Source organism: Corvus cornix, chromosome 1 (genome assembly GCF_000738735.6).
Source record: "Corvus cornix cornix isolate S_Up_H32 chromosome 1, ASM73873v5, whole genome shotgun sequence".
Taxonomy (NCBI): Eukaryota; Metazoa; Chordata; class Aves; order Passeriformes; family Corvidae; genus Corvus; species Corvus cornix.
This window is the reverse complement of record NC_046332.1, coordinates 56,482,428-56,501,178: the sequence shown is the minus strand read 5'-3', so window position 1 is coordinate 56,501,178 and position 18,751 is coordinate 56,482,428. Positions and strand designations below refer to the sequence as shown.

At 39.6% G+C, this 18,751-nt stretch overlaps 1 protein-coding gene across 8 annotated transcripts in view; it reads right to left on the bottom strand.

Moving 5' to 3' along the window:
- Positions 1 to 18,751, bottom strand: part of ENOX1 (ecto-NOX disulfide-thiol exchanger 1) — a 359,555-nt gene that overhangs the window by 287,447 nt on the left and 53,357 nt on the right. For 7 of the 8 annotated variants that reach the window (XM_039567955.1, XM_039567962.1, XM_039567926.1 and 4 more), the window contains exon 2: positions 1,110 to 1,186. The exons of the other annotated variant lie outside the window; for it this stretch is intronic. The gene's annotated coding sequence lies outside the window, so the exon portion shown is untranslated. The remainder of the gene's footprint in view (positions 1 to 1,109; positions 1,187 to 18,751) is intronic. 8 annotated transcript variants of the gene reach the window in all.

The window sequence follows — 18,751 nt, the reverse complement described above, 5'->3', positions numbered from 1 at the left end:
AAACGATGATTAGACACAGGATGCTCTGACAGGCCTGGACACAGATCTGAACATCCAGGATGTTCTAGGATATTAAGTGATCCAGGCAGGTACCTGGATACATAAATTGAAGACAATGGTTTTTCTTCAGCTTTTGTTAAATATCTTGGGACCTACAGGTGAAGCACACTACAAAGTTATGTTGCATTCTAATTCTTACAGAATAAGCAACTTAGTGCAAAAATCCACTTTTGTGAATTTCATGCATAACCATTTAACCTCTCCTTATTTGTAAATCTCTTCAAAGTTTCTCATACAGATCAAGGTAAGTCCAACTGTTACATCCATGTATTCAAGAAACCTTTCACTCCTTCAAACAGAGTCTCAAAAAAACTGTCTAGGTCTACGAACTCTTTGGAAAGAATAAGAACTTCTAAATCCTCTCTCATTTATCTTTCTCCCTTGCTAGGAGTTCAGCAGAGCTTCAAGAACCATAAAGTGTGACCTGACTTTAAAAAAAAAATCACCTGAAAATTCCTTTGTTATATGCAAGAATGTATTTCTGAAATTGCCTGAATATTTTCTGTAAATGACTGAAGTGAGACGAGAGCTTCATTGAAACACCTAAGAAGAAAATTTCCAGGAATTTCAATGTACCCAAGTTTTCAACCTTTATGGCCGTTTTCTTCCCATATTTAGTTATATTCATACATTTACTACCTTCAACAGTTGCAAAAAAACCCCAAAGGAAACACAGATGTAAAGCCAGATAAAGCACAGCTTCAAGTATGGAAGGATCAAGAGTAGAGCCACTTCCTCTCACTGATTTTATCTTCAAAACTTCTTACTTGTTTGTGGAGACTCACCTTTTTGTTCACTCTGAAGTTAAGTTTGTGGGTTTGGCTAAACATTTATCTCTGAGCAACTGTGAACATCATACCCTTCCCAATTTCTGTCCTACAAGAACCACGTGTTATTGAAAATTCACCTTGCAAAGGTCCATCACACTGTCCCATTCACAGCAACTAAGATTTATCAAGAGCTGTAAGAAGCTCAGCATTAAACTGTCAACAAAACTCACATGCTCCAAACCATACAATACAAAGCATGAATGTATCCATTACACATACCTATTTATTGCAGATAGTTTTCGAGTTTCAGGAAGCATATAGTCTTGAAGAATTGCTTCAAGTTCAGAATCCAAGATCTGATAAAAAAGATTATGTATGTATATTTAAAGTCATTAAAAGTATATGGCTTGAGCATATAAAATGAAAAAAAATATTCTGCAAAATTACTACTTAGAAGTAAGTCTATGAGCTAGTCCTTCTGAAGCTGTGCATCACATGAGAAGTGTTGAAGGGGATAACAATGATGGTAGGGTAATTTATAGCACATTACATTTAAGATATATGATATTGTATAGATTCTTAAGCAACTTCTACACATGAGTTCAAAATTAATAGAAAATTCTGAAAAAAACCCAAATTTTTCAAATAGCAATTTTGCTGCAATTATTTGCAATGAAAAATCAAAACCAACATATTGAGTATGAAAAACTGCCGGTGGCATATCAGAAAATATAAATGATTTAGGAAACCACACGCATCCTTATGTACCTTTAAGCTATTGTGCCTTTAGCTTGCAGCAAAACAGTGACATGAATAGGGAAACCACATGAAAAATCAAGGGCATGCTTAAGTGCATCATGTCTTTAACGTCCAAAAATGCTGAACATTACAGTTCTGTTACAGGTGTGAAATTCTGGATGTACATTCTTGTAAGGATACATATAACACCTAATCGCAATTAGTCCCAGAGTCTCTGCAAATTTTCCTGGTGATTCTCACACAGTGACCCTGAGTATAACGCATTTGTTAAATCCGATGTGCTTAACAATGCAAAAAGGAAGAAGATGCAGCAGTAGAAAGAAACAGGCTCAGCAGACTAAGGAAAGACAAAAAGGAGAAAAAAAAAAAAGGAAAACAAAAAAATGGAAGTAAGTTCACGTGTCCAAATGCACTTGGTCTGACCTCTGTGCTGGATAATCACCATCATGAGTACATGCTCTATTGAGTATTTCTGTGGCACTATTGGCAACTTTGCATTTTGCAACAAGAAACACCATTTCACACAGGACTGCCACACAGCCACAGCTCTTAAATACAATTAAGACCCTATATTAGAAAATGTCTTCTCTCTTTTTTTTCCCATAGAGTTTTTCCTGAGCTTTCCACAACAGCTGTGCTACTGGCACCCATGCCCACTACGCATCAATGGTCACCTGGCTGGTAGCACCTATGTGTCCCAGCTGAAGAGCAGGCATTTTCTTCTCCAAAGGCTCAGCCCACCCAAGGAGTCCCGGACTCCCTCTGTTCCCTTCTGTAAGCTGGTAATTTTCAAGCAGAGAGATGAAATGTAAATATCAGCATGGATAATTATTTCACTGCTCATTTTTTGCAAGATAATCAGACAGAAAGATAAGACTCACTCTGAGGAACACAAGCAGTAGAAATTTTTATCCAGCAACAGAATGAAAGATTCTGCCAATTTTTCTTACAAAAGCAACAGTTCATTGATTTGTAGCTGCTGCCTACTTTCATGTGCAAGAACAACAGAAATCCCTTACTGGTCTTCTCTACATATTTTCAGGCAATCACTACAAACATGACAACTTCTAGGATTATTTATTCTATGCACTATGTAATCATTCCTGCTGTTGATGTCAACTGCAGACAAGCCAGGCTCAGAAGCTCAGATTCAATCACACGGGCATGAGTAACATCACTACATCTCCACCCTTTGCATCTTCTACTCAATTCCCCAAAAGAGATTTCCACAATAATGCATAATCACAAATTATCACAAATTATTATATATATATTATATCAAAGAGAATGTCATTAAAGTGAATACCAGCCAAATACCACCTCTAAAATGAGTGGGAGCTATTTACTAGATAATACCAATAAAAATCTGCAAGGTCAGAAGGTGACCAAAGTTTACCCTTTATTTTCTACAGTAATGTCCTTCCTTTTCTCTACTTCCTCATCAGTTAGCCTCGTTACCACTTTTTCCACACAGAATCATAGAAAATGTCCAGTTGGAAGGCACCCATAAGAAAGCACCCGAGAATCATTGAGTCCAGCTCTCTGCTCCTTGCAGGACTACCTAAAACTAGGCCAAATGACTTAGAGCATTGTCCGGACACTCTGGATTCTGACAGGCTTGGTGCCATGACTGTTTCCCTGGGGAGCCTGCTCCAGTGACTGACCACCCACTCAGTGAAGCACCTTTCCATAATGCCCAATCTGAACTTCCCTGCAACTTCATTCCATGTTCTTGTGTCCTGTCACTCATCCCCAGAGAGAGGAGATCAGCACCTCTACCTCTGCTGGCCTCTCTTGAGGCACCCCCTAAGCTATGTTTTCCCTCTTACTTATCCCCTTCATTTCTTACCCAATTATATGACTGCCCATTTTACCTTCACTTGCAAGGCCTCTGGAGTTGGCTACAAGCACTCATCTTACCACACTTTGACAGGAATTACCACCCATCAGATGTAGCCCGTCAACCACCTAAACATATGCTGTTCCCTGGCTGAAACATCTTCAGCCAAGTCACCTTGACAATAGGTAGAGATTCCAGGCACTGAACTGTCAGGTCCCGCAAAACTTGTGTCACAAGGTAACCTTCAAACTGACCAGGTGTAAAACTCCACTATTTTGATAATGCATGAAATTATATTGCTCGAAGACACATTTCAGGGGATTGTTGACCTGAGAATTTCTTATGACATATTTACAGGGAAATGTTATGAATTATTGCATGGCTGAGATAGTTCTGTGACAGAATGTTTGCAGCCGAAGATAAGAACAATTGTGTGTTAAGTACAAGAACATGATTTGCTGTGCATAATATTAGCAGTGTTTATTTTAGAACTGACCACCCACCTGACTGTTCCAAAAAACCTCCTGGAGCTGCTAAAAGATGCCAGAGAAAGTTTTCACTTGTAGCAGACTTTCTGTCTTTAATAACACCAGCTGTCGCTTTTACAAACACATTATGCCCTTCACAGTCATCCCATATTCTGCAAACACCAAAAAACCCCAAACTCTCCCACAGTTATTAACATCTGCTTCGCTTACTTATTCTGACAAACTGAAGGACAAAGGCATGATTTAACAGATTGCTCCACATAAAGCAGCTATGCAGTCCACGAAAGGATTCATCAAATGCCCTGTCAGAGAGCTTTACAAAGCCCAGCTTAATGAACGTATGCAAATTGCTATAATATATAAAATGCCTGATACCACTTCAACAAGCAACGTGCTTATGAAATCTATGGAGAATGGTAAGATAGACCAATCTAATTTGTCTTTAAAATAAAGTGATTTGGTTTTCTCCAGATAATTTCAATCTTTTTTTTCTTTAATGCCTTGAAGCACACGTTACATACAATAAACATCTGCTTTAGGCACTGGAAGATGTGATTATTCAATAGAAAAAGCACGCAGCAACAGACAAACTGGAAGCACACTGGTACTCTTCAATATTTTCCTTCAATATTTTGACATGCTGGCACTTTTAAAAAATTGTTTTTTCCAAGCCTTGTTGCATTTAAACAGCCCTTATTTTTCCTGCTGTTGCTTGATGTGAGGTTGATGTGAGTGCAAGTCAGGCTGATATTTACAGTATGAGGAAATGCTCAGATATGAAAGCGCATCAGAAAACAACATGCATTCAGGATGATCACTGCTGTTGCTGTTTTCAACATTATTGATCTAGAAATTTGATCTTTTTTTCCATCAAGATAAGGAAAGAATAGCTTATGAGCTAAAATGATTTTCAATGGAAAAAAACCAACATTTTCTAGAGCTTTATCCCTCCTGAGAACTGAAAGTTCTTTTCACCTGAGAACTGAAAGTTCTTTTCACCAACTGACTTGAAAAAAATTATATAAAAATACATTTTGAGTGTTTTGTCAAAGAAGCTAAAGCCCACAATCACCCTTTAAGAACTTTGTGGAAAAATAAACAGAACTTCTCTAATTTTTTTACTTTGGAAAAAAACACATGAGAAAGAACACAGCACAGTATGTGCATCAGAAACTAGAAGATGAAAAGTTCCTGGATCTTGGCTTTACCACTTAGGCCAGGCAGGTGTGAAAGAGAAAGAGGACTGTGAAGTACCATGATTATCTCCTTGTCTCTCATGCTGGGACCACAAAAGGAAAACAAGCACTAGGTAACACTTTCTTGGGTGGTTCTTGGTTACGTTATGTTATGAGAATTCCCAGTGTAGTAGTCTAATAGATAAACAGTTTCAACTCTTATTTTATGTCATAGTATGACAGAATCACTTAGGTTGTAAAAGACCTCTGACATCATCGAGTCCAACCATTAACCCAGCACTGTCAAGGCCACCACTAAATCATGAGCCTAAGCACCACAGGTACATGACTTTTAAATACTCTCAGGGTTGGTGACCCAACCACTTCCCTGGACAGCTTGTTCCAATGCCTGACTATCCTTTCACTGAAGAAATTTTTCCTCATGTCCAATCTAAACTTTCCCTGGCACAGCTTGAGGCCATTTCCTCTTGTTCTATTGCTTGTAACCAGGGAGAGGAGACTGACTCCCACCAGTCTGCAACTTCCTTTCAAGTAGAGAGGGATAAGGTCCCCCTAAGCCTCCTTTTGCTGAGGCTAAACAACTTCAGTTTCCTCAGCCGCTCCTCACAAGACTTGTGCCTTAGGTTCTTCCTGCCTTAGATGTTTCCAGTTAAAACAGAAGTAATCGCTGTTACTGTCAAAGCTAGACACAACTTTGGCTCAATGCCTTAGGCAAAATGACCAAGATGAGCAGTACGTGGTACAGGATTCTCAAATCTCTCTAATCATGGGACCACAGTTTCTGCACTGAGAATTAACTAAACTGTAAAATATGAGTCCAAGTTGGAATACCATGTCAGAAATGTATTGTGATCTCCTCATTTTAAAGGCACCAACTTGTAAAATCCTTTCCATTCTGTTACACTAAATATTCAGTATGTGCCAGGCACTGTGGAAAAAGCTTTTATTTCTGTGCAAATGAATATACATTAGAGTGAGTGTTTATAACATTTTTCTAGATTTGAGTTTATATAACTGACAATTAAGGGATGATATCTTTAACACTCTGTATCACTTCTAGATGCCAGTATCACTTCTAGATGCCAGTTAGCAATATTTAACAAAGCTGGTTGTTCTCAGTTTTGGGGTTTTTTTTGTATTCAGATTTGGTCCTCCAGCTTTGCATTCAGTCAAAGACTAAAATCAGGGAATAAATGAATACGACAAGCCTTCCTTTATTATACCTCATTTCTCTAAATATCTCTATCAGGTTCTATCATTACCATGCCTATTTTAAATTTGTTCTTTTTAACATAAATCTAGAAGTACAGAAAAATCTCTCCCCTTTTGACTGTGCATCAAGGCCAATAGATTCACAGCTGATACAGGTAATAAAGGCAAATTAAGGAAGCTCCATGTCACACCTCCCCTCTTATGTCCTGAACCCATATAAAATTATACTATTATCATAAGTAAACATCCTAACTTGTCCCCGAAACAGAGAAAATTATTATTCTTGAGAGTCAACCTTCTTATAGGTCCCTTAAGATGTAACATCTGATAGATTTTAGGGTAAAAAAAGAGCCACTCATACAGATTCCAGATTCAGTACAATAAAACAGCTTCAGTAAAGTATATTAACCCATAGAACATCATTGACAAAATTACAGTCACACTGTGTGCAGTGGAGTGTGCTACATGATAATGCAAGAAAACATTTTTTTTACCTGTCACTTTGGGGTGGTTTGTTGGGGTTTTTTTCTTCAGGTTCTTCAGGAAGAGCAGCATTTAAAATCAGGATGTACTGCTTTAACAAAATAGGTGGGAAGCAGAGCCAGTCCGCCCAGTCCCACATCTCTACCCACTGACAGATTCCTGCTATGCACTGCAGTGAGGATATTAACCCATTGCTGTTATGGACAAACCATCTGTACTGGACAGCAGCATAATCAGTAATAGCAAATGGTTCTGGGGCAATCCTGAACTGACAGTGAAGTAGATGAGAAAGTGAAATCCTTGCTTTGATAAGCTCCTTGGCAAGCTAGTACAAACCTATGTTCCCTGTTAAAAAAGAAAAATGAGGAAGGTTGTAAGATTGCAGACCTTCTTCTACTCAAAGAAAGCGAATTTCCAGTGGCTGAAAATGCCCTCTTTCCCTGACCTGTGGGAAAATGCAAGAAAGGACTCACTGCTCTGAAGTCTGTCTCAAAAGTAGCATCCAAGGTGCAAAGACTCTCACCCTGAAATATTTCCGTGGAAGTATTGAGCAACATTACTGTGCAGACAATTCTGAAGGGAAGGGTCCCACCTTCCCTGACAAAGGCACACAACACAGCCACTGCTTTTGGTTGGACAACGCAGAGTCTAAGCCACCTTCCTGCATCTCTACAGAGTGTCTGAAATACAAAGAAATATGCTGCTATCACTGCAGTCTAGAGGTTGGAATGGAAGTTTCATAAGGAAATACATATCTTTGGGGGTTTTTGTTTTAAAAGCAAGGCAGAAGCACCGCACTACTTCATCCCAGTGAGAGACTGAGTAAACAGAGGCAACAAATCTCTAATCATTTACCTTTTCCAGTTAAAGTGACAACTCTTGGAAACCCCTGTTCAAATCATCATAATGAATGTAAAAAAGGGGTTCCAGTAAGTTCAATATGGATAATATTTTTTTACAAGACTTGTGAGGATGACATGGGTAAGTTCAGCATGACCACAACATTCATTTGTCCTGGGAAGTCCTTAAACACTAGCACCATAACATCTGAAGATTATGATACCCCATTCCTGCATAAAAGGAGGAATCACTCAGAAATATCCACCAGTAACATCCCAACTCAGAAACCACAGGTAAGTCAAAATATCCATAGGAGATGACCACCTAGACCTCCTTGAAATAGACACCTATTATAATGGGGGCCAGATGCAATTTACAGGTGTTTGCTTACATTACTTGAAAGAAAGAAAAGGATAACGCTCCCTTCTGTCACAGAAACAAACACAGAAGCTGGATCTGTGAAGAGGAGCAAGATCAAACAACTTGAGAGAAGTCTAGGAAGTCCTCCTAAGCAGTCAGTCATGACTGCTATTAGAAAAGGAGGCCAGGCACCCAGATGTCGTTTTCTGAAAAGTCAGATCCAATAGGAATAGCTTATCAAGATAAGGATTATCAGCAGACAGGCTAGTGGCAGAATTAGTTCACCATGGTGATGATAAAACAGTATTAGGAAAGCAGGGCAATTTTAAGAAAAGGCAGCTAAAAATACCTGCCTAACACACTGCTCCTAGTCCTTCTCATCTTCAGTGTGCTGATGCTTCAAAGTTAGCTGTCCCAACAGACAGCCCTGTACTCTGTCTGCCAGTGTCACAATGACTTATAGCATGCTGTGGTAGGCTTGCAGTCTCTGAGGACTGCATGTCTCTGTGAATGATGAGGATAGCTGTGTTTTGTTCCAGTTACCGTGAATTAGGAGCAGAACCCCATTGACTAGCAAGCTTCCAGCACAGACTTCAGCTGGGATAAGTCTGGCTACAGTGCTTGGGCTGCAGTATTGAAGGAATACACTACTCAGAAGGATGAACCGGGTCTTGTCCAGGCTTCTGTTCCTGCTTTGCCCACGAGGACAGATGACACAGTGTCTTTTCTATAGAGATACATGCACACCACACAAGCCCTTCCTAGCACCACCAACAAAAGACCAAGACCAGAGTCCCATATGTTTTTCAGGAAGGGAGCTGACATCCCCAACTCCAAGGCTCTGGGGACAACAAGGAAATTCTTACACTGACCTTCTGGCATCTGTTAATAACCAGCAGAAGTCACTAACCACTGCATTAAACATGAATAGGTGATAGTGTATACACATGAGCAGTGGCCAGTCTTCTTTTTAGCCCTTTTGGAAACACTGTGACTTCATATTGCATGCCTGGCTGGGTTTTTTTAAATCCCTGTAAATGCTTCTACACATTCTGATAAAAACTTCCCTGAATTTACCAAATTCTTTCTTCAAGTTACTTTGTTTTCCTACTCAACTAGTACACTTCGAGTATATTCCAGAAGTTCACCCTCTTGGGATGTTTGAAAAATTTCTGTTAATGTTCAGTCTAAATTCATTCAAGACTAATTAATAAACATATAATCTTGAGCAGTTGTTATCCTTCAATTTCAACAGCTCTCCTCCTTCTCTGGTGTTTGCCCTCCAAAGGAATTTAGTACAAAGGTTTTATTTCCTGGACATTATATACAAGTTATAAGGAATGGAGGCTTATCATATTTTGTCAGAAAGTCTGACAAAAGGTAACAAACCATAGGAAAAATATATTTAACTTTTTTTTTTTTTTACTAATGAACAAAAGGCAGATGCTGATTTATTTTCCTAGTTACTCCAGTATAAACCTGGAATGGTTACATCTATGGCTAGAAGTAAGAACTGCATCTGAGCAGGCATCTGCCCAGGGCTTCAGTGAGGATTGTGAGCACTAAGCTGTCAGCAGAGAAGAAATACTTAACAGAAAAGGGAAGAGCAGCTGGCATCTGTCATGTAAGAGCCATTTTTTAGAGAACTTTGAAAATGAAAGGCATTGATCATAGATTTCCTTCAGTCCAAAGAGACTTGAAAACCAATGTATCTGGTATCTAGACTCCTACTCTCTGGGTAAATGCTATACCTGCTTCAGTTCAGATTGGACACGGACATTGGGAGGGTGATTGGTCTCTGGAACAGGCTCCCCAGGGAAGTGGTTACAACACTGAGCCTGTCAGAGCTCAAGGAGTGTCTGGATGATGCTCTTAGTCATATGGCCTAGTTTTAGGTTGTCCTGCAAAGAGCAGGGAGTTGGGCTAGATGATCCTTAGGGGTGCCTTTCAGCTGGAGATACTCTGTGATTCAACACCTATGCAAAAGGAAATTTCATCCACCCTATTATTCAATGTAACCATCACACCTGTGGGTTGAATTCAATGCCATTCAGCTGTGTTAGGATTGGTCTCAGGACACACAATGCATCAAACCACTCTGCTGTTGTTTTGAAGCTGAGGTGGCATTGCCATGGCCAACACTGAGTCTTCTCACTTCTTGAACCACAATGTCCAAATATCCACACACCCTGTGTTTAAATACCAAAGGAAGTCAGGTCTAGGACAGAGATCTTAGACAGAGAGAAATACATACATCTAGGGCTCAATTCCTCTCATTCTAAATGTGGGTACCTAAAACAGCTTAGATGAATTGCATGCAGCTATAGGGGCCAATGATCATAAAAGGAATCTAGGGAGAGAAGCTTTGATGTAAGCACTTATGCTGTAGATAAAGAAGTTGAGACAAATCTTCTGACTGAAGTCTGCCTCAGGAGAGCTGGCATTCAGACAGATCTGAAGGCACAAACAGTGGTTCAAAGGATGGGTTTTCAATGACATCATGATCTAATCTGTAAGTCTTTATTCAGTCCTGCCTTTTCTATTTGAATACTAAATAGAAAATTTGAGATTTGGCTCAATGATAGCAATAAAAGTCTTCAGGAAGACTGATTTATAAGAAAATATTAAAATAACTAAATATGTATAGCTTGACTAAAGCCACTATTGAAAGGGAAATACGATAATTATCTACAAGCTCTGGAAGGGAACACATACTAAGGATTTTTTTAATAAGGCTTTTTAGGAAAATATAGCTAAGAGTAATGTGATTATACCAAGCAAAATAAACTTTAGGCTGACAGGGAAAACTTCCTAATAATGAAGTGTATTCTATTGTAGAATAATCTTCCAAAGGAAATTGGCTGAAGTCCAATCACATCTAAAGCCTGGAAAAAGATTGTCCATGACTGGACAAAGATCTGGAGAGGACAATCCTGCTGCAAGATGGCCCAGATGACTCAACATCGCTTTTTCATTTTTAAATTCCTATCATTCCACTGTATTAAATAATCCAATAAGTCAAAGGGAAGAGGGAAATAGGCTTAGCAACAATTGCACAGCTGTTTCATCTTCGAGGTCTGCAGGCTGCAATCAGTGCAAGACACACTGATTGCACTGAGGGAGGAAACATCTGTATGTGGTCAGAGCACTGGGTTAATTCAGGGCTACAAGTTGCATGCCTGATGTCCCCTTTTCCTCCTCTTAATAAAATAACATTACCAGAAGAATCGACCCTGTGTTGTAAATGTATCAATCATGATTTTTGCTGCTCTAGCTACTCATAATTGGTTTAAGCTTTCTTGATCTCAGATGCCAACCGGTGTGAAACAAAACACAAGAAATACATAGCCCGTGGGCACATACTTCCACTGAAATAATCTTGCCACATGTTGATCTACAAGGAGAGGGGCAACAATGTTTTCCTAAAGTTGTGATACTCATTTTTAAAGCCAGGCAATATTGTACTGGTTAATTTTGAAGAATTTTGAAGAGGCTTTGACATTTTATAGCTAAAATACCTTGCTGAGAGTCTGTGCTAACAGTAACAGTCTGTTTTCTGTTACAGTTAAGCCACAAGGAACAGCATCCTTCTTAAAGAATGGGTATTTAATTTAACTGTGGATTTGATTTCCCTCTCCAGAGAATATTAGATGGTCTTAACAGTATGTATATATACATAAAAATATATTTTCTGAAGAAAGTGCTTTCAAGTGTAACATTAGTTTTCCACGGCCAATTGCAGCTCCAGTTTTCCCACAGCAGTCCCACTCTGTGATGCTGACCAAACCCCTTTACCCACTTTATGGAGAGGCCTGGGACTTCAGAGAATCTAGTACGGATGTATAGCAGGAAACAACTTTTCTAAAAAAAAAATTATATTAACATCATCTGAAGGATAAATCTGCATACCATAGGGTCTTCTGTTATGTTTTATTTTTTGTCATGAGGGGTTTTTTGCCTCAAGTGCTCAATTAAGCATACAACAGCAGAGACAGGATTTCTGTTTTTCAAAAGAAGGAATATTAATGGAAATCTATGTCTGCATAACAAAGCAGTGATCAACAGCTCACAGCTTACACCACTCATTCTGAATTATTCACATTATTTCTCCTTGATTTCTTTCCCTTTTCCAATGAACTTTCCAAAGGAGAACCCAAATTAATATTTTCCAACTTTCTGTCCTTTGTCAAAGAAGTTAGGAAAAATTAGGAGTTAAGAGTTAGGAATATTAGAATTTATCACACACAATTCTTCTAAATGCTTCTACATTTGAGATTTTTTCTTCTCTCGTCTTAAGATAATATAAAGCATGAACCATCCTTTAACTGGTTAAATTAGCAGCTACTAATTCCTACTCCTGGTGACAGAACTATGGCAATAAGGTAGCAGCTGTGTCCCTGCAGCCTACCTGCGTCTTGCCTCAGTGGAAGGAACCCACTGCCTTTAATGGGTCTGAACTTATGCTGAGAGAAGAACCGGCTGCTGCATTACAGTTCGAAGGGGTTGGACACACAAGGCTGTGGGATGGGGTTCAAAGAGCAGCCTAGGATGTGTAAAGGACGGAAGATAATCAACAAGAAGGCACTGGGGCCCAAGGACAGGTCTGTGGACTGCACGGGTGAGGGCATGTGACCAGGGCAGCGGGCAGGGATGGGAAAAGGAGCAGACAGGGAATGGCTTTATATGAAGCAGCATTTTATCATCTCCAAATGACCACAAGGCAGAAGATAACACCTACCAGAATACCCTGAGAACATGATGAACTCATTTTATCCTGCAGCTTTCTGGGCAGAGCTCGGTATGTAAACCCAGCAACAAAGTCTCTGCTGATGCCCTTGGGCTTGTTTTCTGAGTGATGTCTAAGCAAAGCAAAACCAAAAAACAAATAGCAAGACTTGAATACAATGAGACAGAGGAATGGAAAAGCTGATTAAAGCATTTTCCAAATGCCACACAGAGGAACAGATGAAGGAAGAAGTGGGATGTCTCTAGTTTACTATTATGCACTTACTGTAACACTCAGCATCAGGTACCAGAAGTTTTTGAGGTCACTGATTCAGTGTACTCACTTTTAGGAAACCAAAACTGATATGAAGTCCTGCCACAAGCTCAGATTATGTAAAAGATAATGGAAAACTGATAAAATGGATGGAAAAAAAACCCCCACAACAATCCCCCCTCCAAAAAAAAAAACCAAAAAACAAACCCAAGCAACTCCACAAACAAAAAGAAAAGCCACAAAAAAAACCACTCTACCAATCAACCAACCAACCAACCAAATACCTGCCACACCAAACACTTTTATTCCCTTTAATTCAACTGAAAAGACAAACTTGAAGCCTAGAAAAAGCATTTTGAGGCTTGGGATTTTATATGTTAGCATTTAATAATCCTACTTCACCAGGAAATCTATAGGGCCAGGTGGTGAAGTAGGAAGGAAGAAGCTGGACAGAAATAAAAAGCACGGAAGAGTTGTCCTTATTTTAGGGTAAGCAAAAGGAAATCATCTCAGCTGGAGAAAGCAGGGAAGGCTCCAAATCAAAGGTGCACTTTTCAACTTCAAATTACTTCCCACCCCCTCACACCCACAGTGAGAGAAGTCGTGGAAAATTAAAATGCATGAAGATTGAGGAGGAAAAGTTTTCCTTTTTCTTAAAATCTTCTAATTTGGGAGTCTGAATTCTGAGTTTTAGGATTAAATTGCAACCAATAGCACCTCTCCTGTTTTGTTTTGAGATGCACATTTTAACCTACTGTCCTGAGCACTCTTTCAAGGTTTTGTTTGGATGTTTTGAGTTTGGGGGATAAGGAGACAAAACGGAGCACCAGGGGATAATCATCTTCACAAAGTATTCACAACTATCTCTGCAGTGTGCCCCAGGAATTGTTGGGGACTACGGCTCTTTGGCTCTGTGTGTGTAGTGGGTGACACATTCAGATCCTCCTAAAGCCAAAATACTCCTGGGTTCCTCCTCCACTTTGTAACACTGAGCAAGTGTAACACTTACAGGCAATTTTCAAACTAGAAACATTTACAAAAGACTACCAAAATTGGCTTGGCGTTCTAAATTACAAGAAAAGAAGACTATTTGATTACAAATGAGATTCTTAGATAACTACATACAGAAATCCAGTGAGTTTATATGCATTGATTGTTGCCACAATGTTGAAGTGTCTGTGAGTGCAATTGCATTACCCAATTAAGGCCCAAATTGTAAAATTTATTCATGCAGTGCAGGCATACCATATTTTAAAATTGTTCCAATCAGTTAGATAACACTCCCTGTCTGCACATGGAGCCATTCAACAGTTTTAAGAAAAAAAATCTTTCCAGTTTTTCTTTAGCTCATAGGGTGGGTTGGATTTTCTCAGCTTAAGCCTTCCTAAGACATAGAGAACTAAATATTGAAAGCACTGTACAAATTTTGTAATTCAGAAAATGGGAGTTTAGAAGCACGTCTCACAGCTATAGCGAAGGCCTAGTTTCTTTAACCACCACAGGTTCTTTAACCACCACCCCACGTGCAATCTTAAAATATCATCTTACAGTACTCCTGCATTAGATCCCTCTGTGGGTTCAGGTAAAGGGAGAACAGTTGTCCACAAACTGTGAATTTTAAGATACGTGTAATTAATCAAGATTAATAATAAATACAAAAGGGTAAAGAGTCCCATCTTTCACTTAGGGAAAAAAGGCACAGTCTGTCACACCAGCTTTTGAAAGATTTACAACCCAAGCATAGGTTCACAAGGTCTGCTGGCTACACAGTGTTTTCGCATGACTGAAAGAGATTTTCTTGCCACTAATAACACCAGTTTAAATTTTAATGGAGCTGTTCTGAAGAAAAATAATTAACATATGGTTGACTTCCCGTATATTAGAGAAAACAATAATAGCAACTAAATCAGTATCTTCTGTATAATTTCAGCTGTCTTGGTCATGATGAGTTGTACATCTGACTCATCTCACAGACATGCATGACATAATGAGAACAAACACAAATTGTTTGCAATGTCAAGGATTAGATTTTACCTAAGACAGAGGAAATAGGACCATATTATGAGGGACTACCTAGGAAGCAGCAGCCAGCCAACCATTACCTCTCACAGTGCCTCAGTTTAAGGTGCCACTCTGAACACTTGGTTTACAAGCCCTTCATCCCCTCAGAGTTTATTTCTTATAGGAAATTTGTATCTGCAACAAAGGAGGCTCAAAGTAATCTCAAGCTGTGGCAGTGCCATAGAGGACTTCTTGGGATGTGATCTCCTACCAATTATGGCCACCAGCACAACACTAGTAATTGTCAAAGAGAAATCAGGACACTGATTTCCATCCACCAAACAAGCTCTTGTCAGGACGTGCTAGCTGATGTTAGGAATGTTAGCTGAAATAAACAAAATAGGGAAATGATTAGTGGCATTGAGTCTGGCAGGCGGGTTCTTATCCTGGCAGACGCTCGGCAGACCGTGGGTTCAACTTAGTCACAAAAGGAGGATGTGAAGAAGCCCAATCAGATAACAGAAATAGTCTGCAAAACACATGCTTCTGCTTGGGATTGTATTTATTAACACAGCGATTCAAGCAGTCTTATTCTTAGAACAAGAACTAAAATAACAGAACAATCCCAACTGTCAGAGTACCACCCATTAATCACGAGGGTTCCTGTGTTTGAAGAAAAACAGAGGCATCTAAACAACCATCCACCGCTTGTCTAGCCCCCCAGCTTAAGTGGGACAAAGCAAGGAGTTTATGGCAACTGGAGTCCTGATTGAAATGGCTGGCGAAGCACTTACAAGAGGATGGACTACATCCGAGCTGCATTTCGTTTCCACTCAGTTTCGGGAGAGATTGGTAATGCCAAAATGCAATGCCAAACATATCTGGGCTGAATCACTCTCTGAAGCTGTCCTCTTAGCTGGGAAGAACAGGCTGCTAACTAACATCTGTAGGTTCACATCTGGATTCATCCCACCACCATCTTGGCACAGCAGACGCTCTATAAAAATTTAGCATGCCAAAGGATTAATACACCCATCATTTAACTCAGATGTCTGTAAAATGATTGCTGGGGTTCAGAAAATATGAGTGGAGTAGTAGACAAACTTCTGCTTCCATCAATCAGCTTTTCATTAACACCATTCATCCCATCCTCTATATTCTGAATAAAATCTGCTTTCTCTCTTTACCATGCAAATTCCTCTTACATAATAAATACCGCAACACAATAAATCCTTCAGTGTCCCTTTTCCTTCTAGGGAAACTGTCTCTGCACTGCTTTATGCTGAAAAGGTTTTTCAGACCTCAGCACAGGCATTAACCGTGTCATTTCCTTCCTGTGCAAGCGCATCCAAAGACTGTCTTTTTCATTTTTTCCCTGGTAAGAAAAGGTATAGCCATCAAAGATCTTTGGCTTTAGCCATTGGCCCACGAATGACTGCATGGATGAAAGCTCCTCCTAGGATTGTCCTAGTTATGAAAAGCCTAATTTAGAGACCTTCCTCCAAAATGAATGAGGCATGAATGGTAGGCTGTTTTGAGGGGTGGGATTTTTTGTCTCTTTGCTCTCCTGTTCGGTCCCCTGAAAGATTTTCAGATATCATCTAAAGAGAAAAAAAATCAACAAATGAAAGCTCACCCTATTAGGGGCTTTCAGCTATAGAAACAGTGTATGAAAAGAAAATAACCTTGAACTCTTCTCTTCTAGGAATGTTGCCACAGCCAGAAAACCTGATCCTGTCCTCATGGAAAATGGGTGAATTTCAGAAATAAAATCCAAACTTGGACCCATCTCTAATTTTCATTCATTGATTCTCAATTTGTCTATACAGTGAAAGAAACACTAAAAAGCTCTGTGTGCATATGAAGGCAACCATCTGTAAGCAGAAGGACATTATCTGAATGTAAGAAAGAAAAGGCAACAGAAGGATCTGCTCCTGTAGTAATTGCTGTCTGCTGTTACAGTGTTATTTTGAGTTGGCAAAACTCGGGACCTAAAATAACCCCCAGCAAGTTTTCTTCAATGCTTTTCTGTGTCCCACTACTTCTCTTCTGAATTGCCTTCATAAATTAAAATTCCTCAACAGTCTTGTTACTGACTTTGAGGGAAAATGCCAGAGAGACAGATTTAATATGCAGCTCCAAGACACTTCCTTATCCTGCATTATTACCTCCTCTACTGCAAGAACACTGCTTCTCCTGGGAAGAATTTGATTTCCTTACTTATCAACACCTTCCTCTGCACGTCAGCGTGTTTCCTCTCACTCTCCTTCAGTCACATAGCAAAAAAATCCTAGAAAAGGTGAAGTGTTGTACGTGTTAATGAAAGGCAGATTAGGAATTGACTGCTAATAGAATAGATGCAGCATCCCATATTGCTGTGGGATTTGATACCAACTATAAAGCCAGAACACGTGTGCACAGGTAGCAAATATACCATGGAGAGGCACTTGTGCACCTCTCTATTAGCCTGAAACAGATTTTTCAGCATCCGAGCAGTGACCCATTAATAGCTTACATAATCGAAAACAGCACCAAAATGAGTCAGTGTGCTTGGCAAATTCAGATCATTAACCACAAGAAAGCACTTCAAGTAGATCAAGGGAGAAACACATACCCCAGAGAACATTAAATAGAGAAGTCTTATTAGTGATGAGTAAACAGGTGCTGTATCCCTCTAGATTTGGAAGGATAGACCCTCTCATTTCCCACAGGGAATTCCTCTCTGAAAGTCAAGGTCCCACATTTCACAACAGAGAACAAGCTGGACCCTTGACATCTCTTCCCAGGTACCTACTCACCAAAAAGGAGCTCTGTAAGAAATAAGCAGGAAGACAAACTACATGGCTCCTACAACTGCAGACTCACCACTGTGCCGACACAGCAGGAGAATGCAGAGATTAAGAGCAATCCATGCACAGATCCATACTGTACACAGTGTGATAAGGAAAGACTGGGGCCCTCTGGGAGGCACTCTGACGGTCTGCAAGTCAACTGGGCTTCACTAGGTGGTGGCTATGGTGCTTTTCAGTAGGAAGTCAGACCAAAAGTAACACAGATAAGCGAGATTTTTACCACCCCACCCATCCGAAAAATCCCCCAAACTCTGAAGCTACAGACAGTTCATTCCAGTTAACAATGTGACCAGAAAAAAACCTGTGATACAAAATTCAGATAAATTTATGCCAGGGCTGCAGCTGTTCCACTTGAGCAGTGGTGACAATTCACGGCCAATATATGCACATGGAGCGGTAACTGCATTGCAATGGTGGTCCTGTACTAGCTTGAAATATCTGCAGAGGCACTTACACCACAGTTTTGGAAAGCCTGGTCTAAATGTTTCGACCATTTCAACCACATATTTCAAGCATTTTTTTAAAAAAAAAAATTGAAAAGGTAAAGAAATGCAAGACAAAAATGCAGGTTTCCATTGACCCAAACTAGTATTTATCATGTTCTACATTAAAATGCAAATCAAAGTCTATTTAATGTTAACCCAAAATGGTTTTGTTTATTTAAAGCATGGCTTAACAAGTTTTTTTAAAACTTAATTGCTTGCATTGCAGTATAAAGAGCACATGAAGAGCACACTTGGTTCTATGTCAAACAGTTTATATCACAGAGTTTCCAGAGACACAGTTTCCAGGATATACTGAAGCTGCTTGAAGAACTTACATTTCATACTTTCAGCAATCCTCCACTTCTGTTCAGGGTTCTCAGCCCTAGGTTTTATCCTAGAGATATGA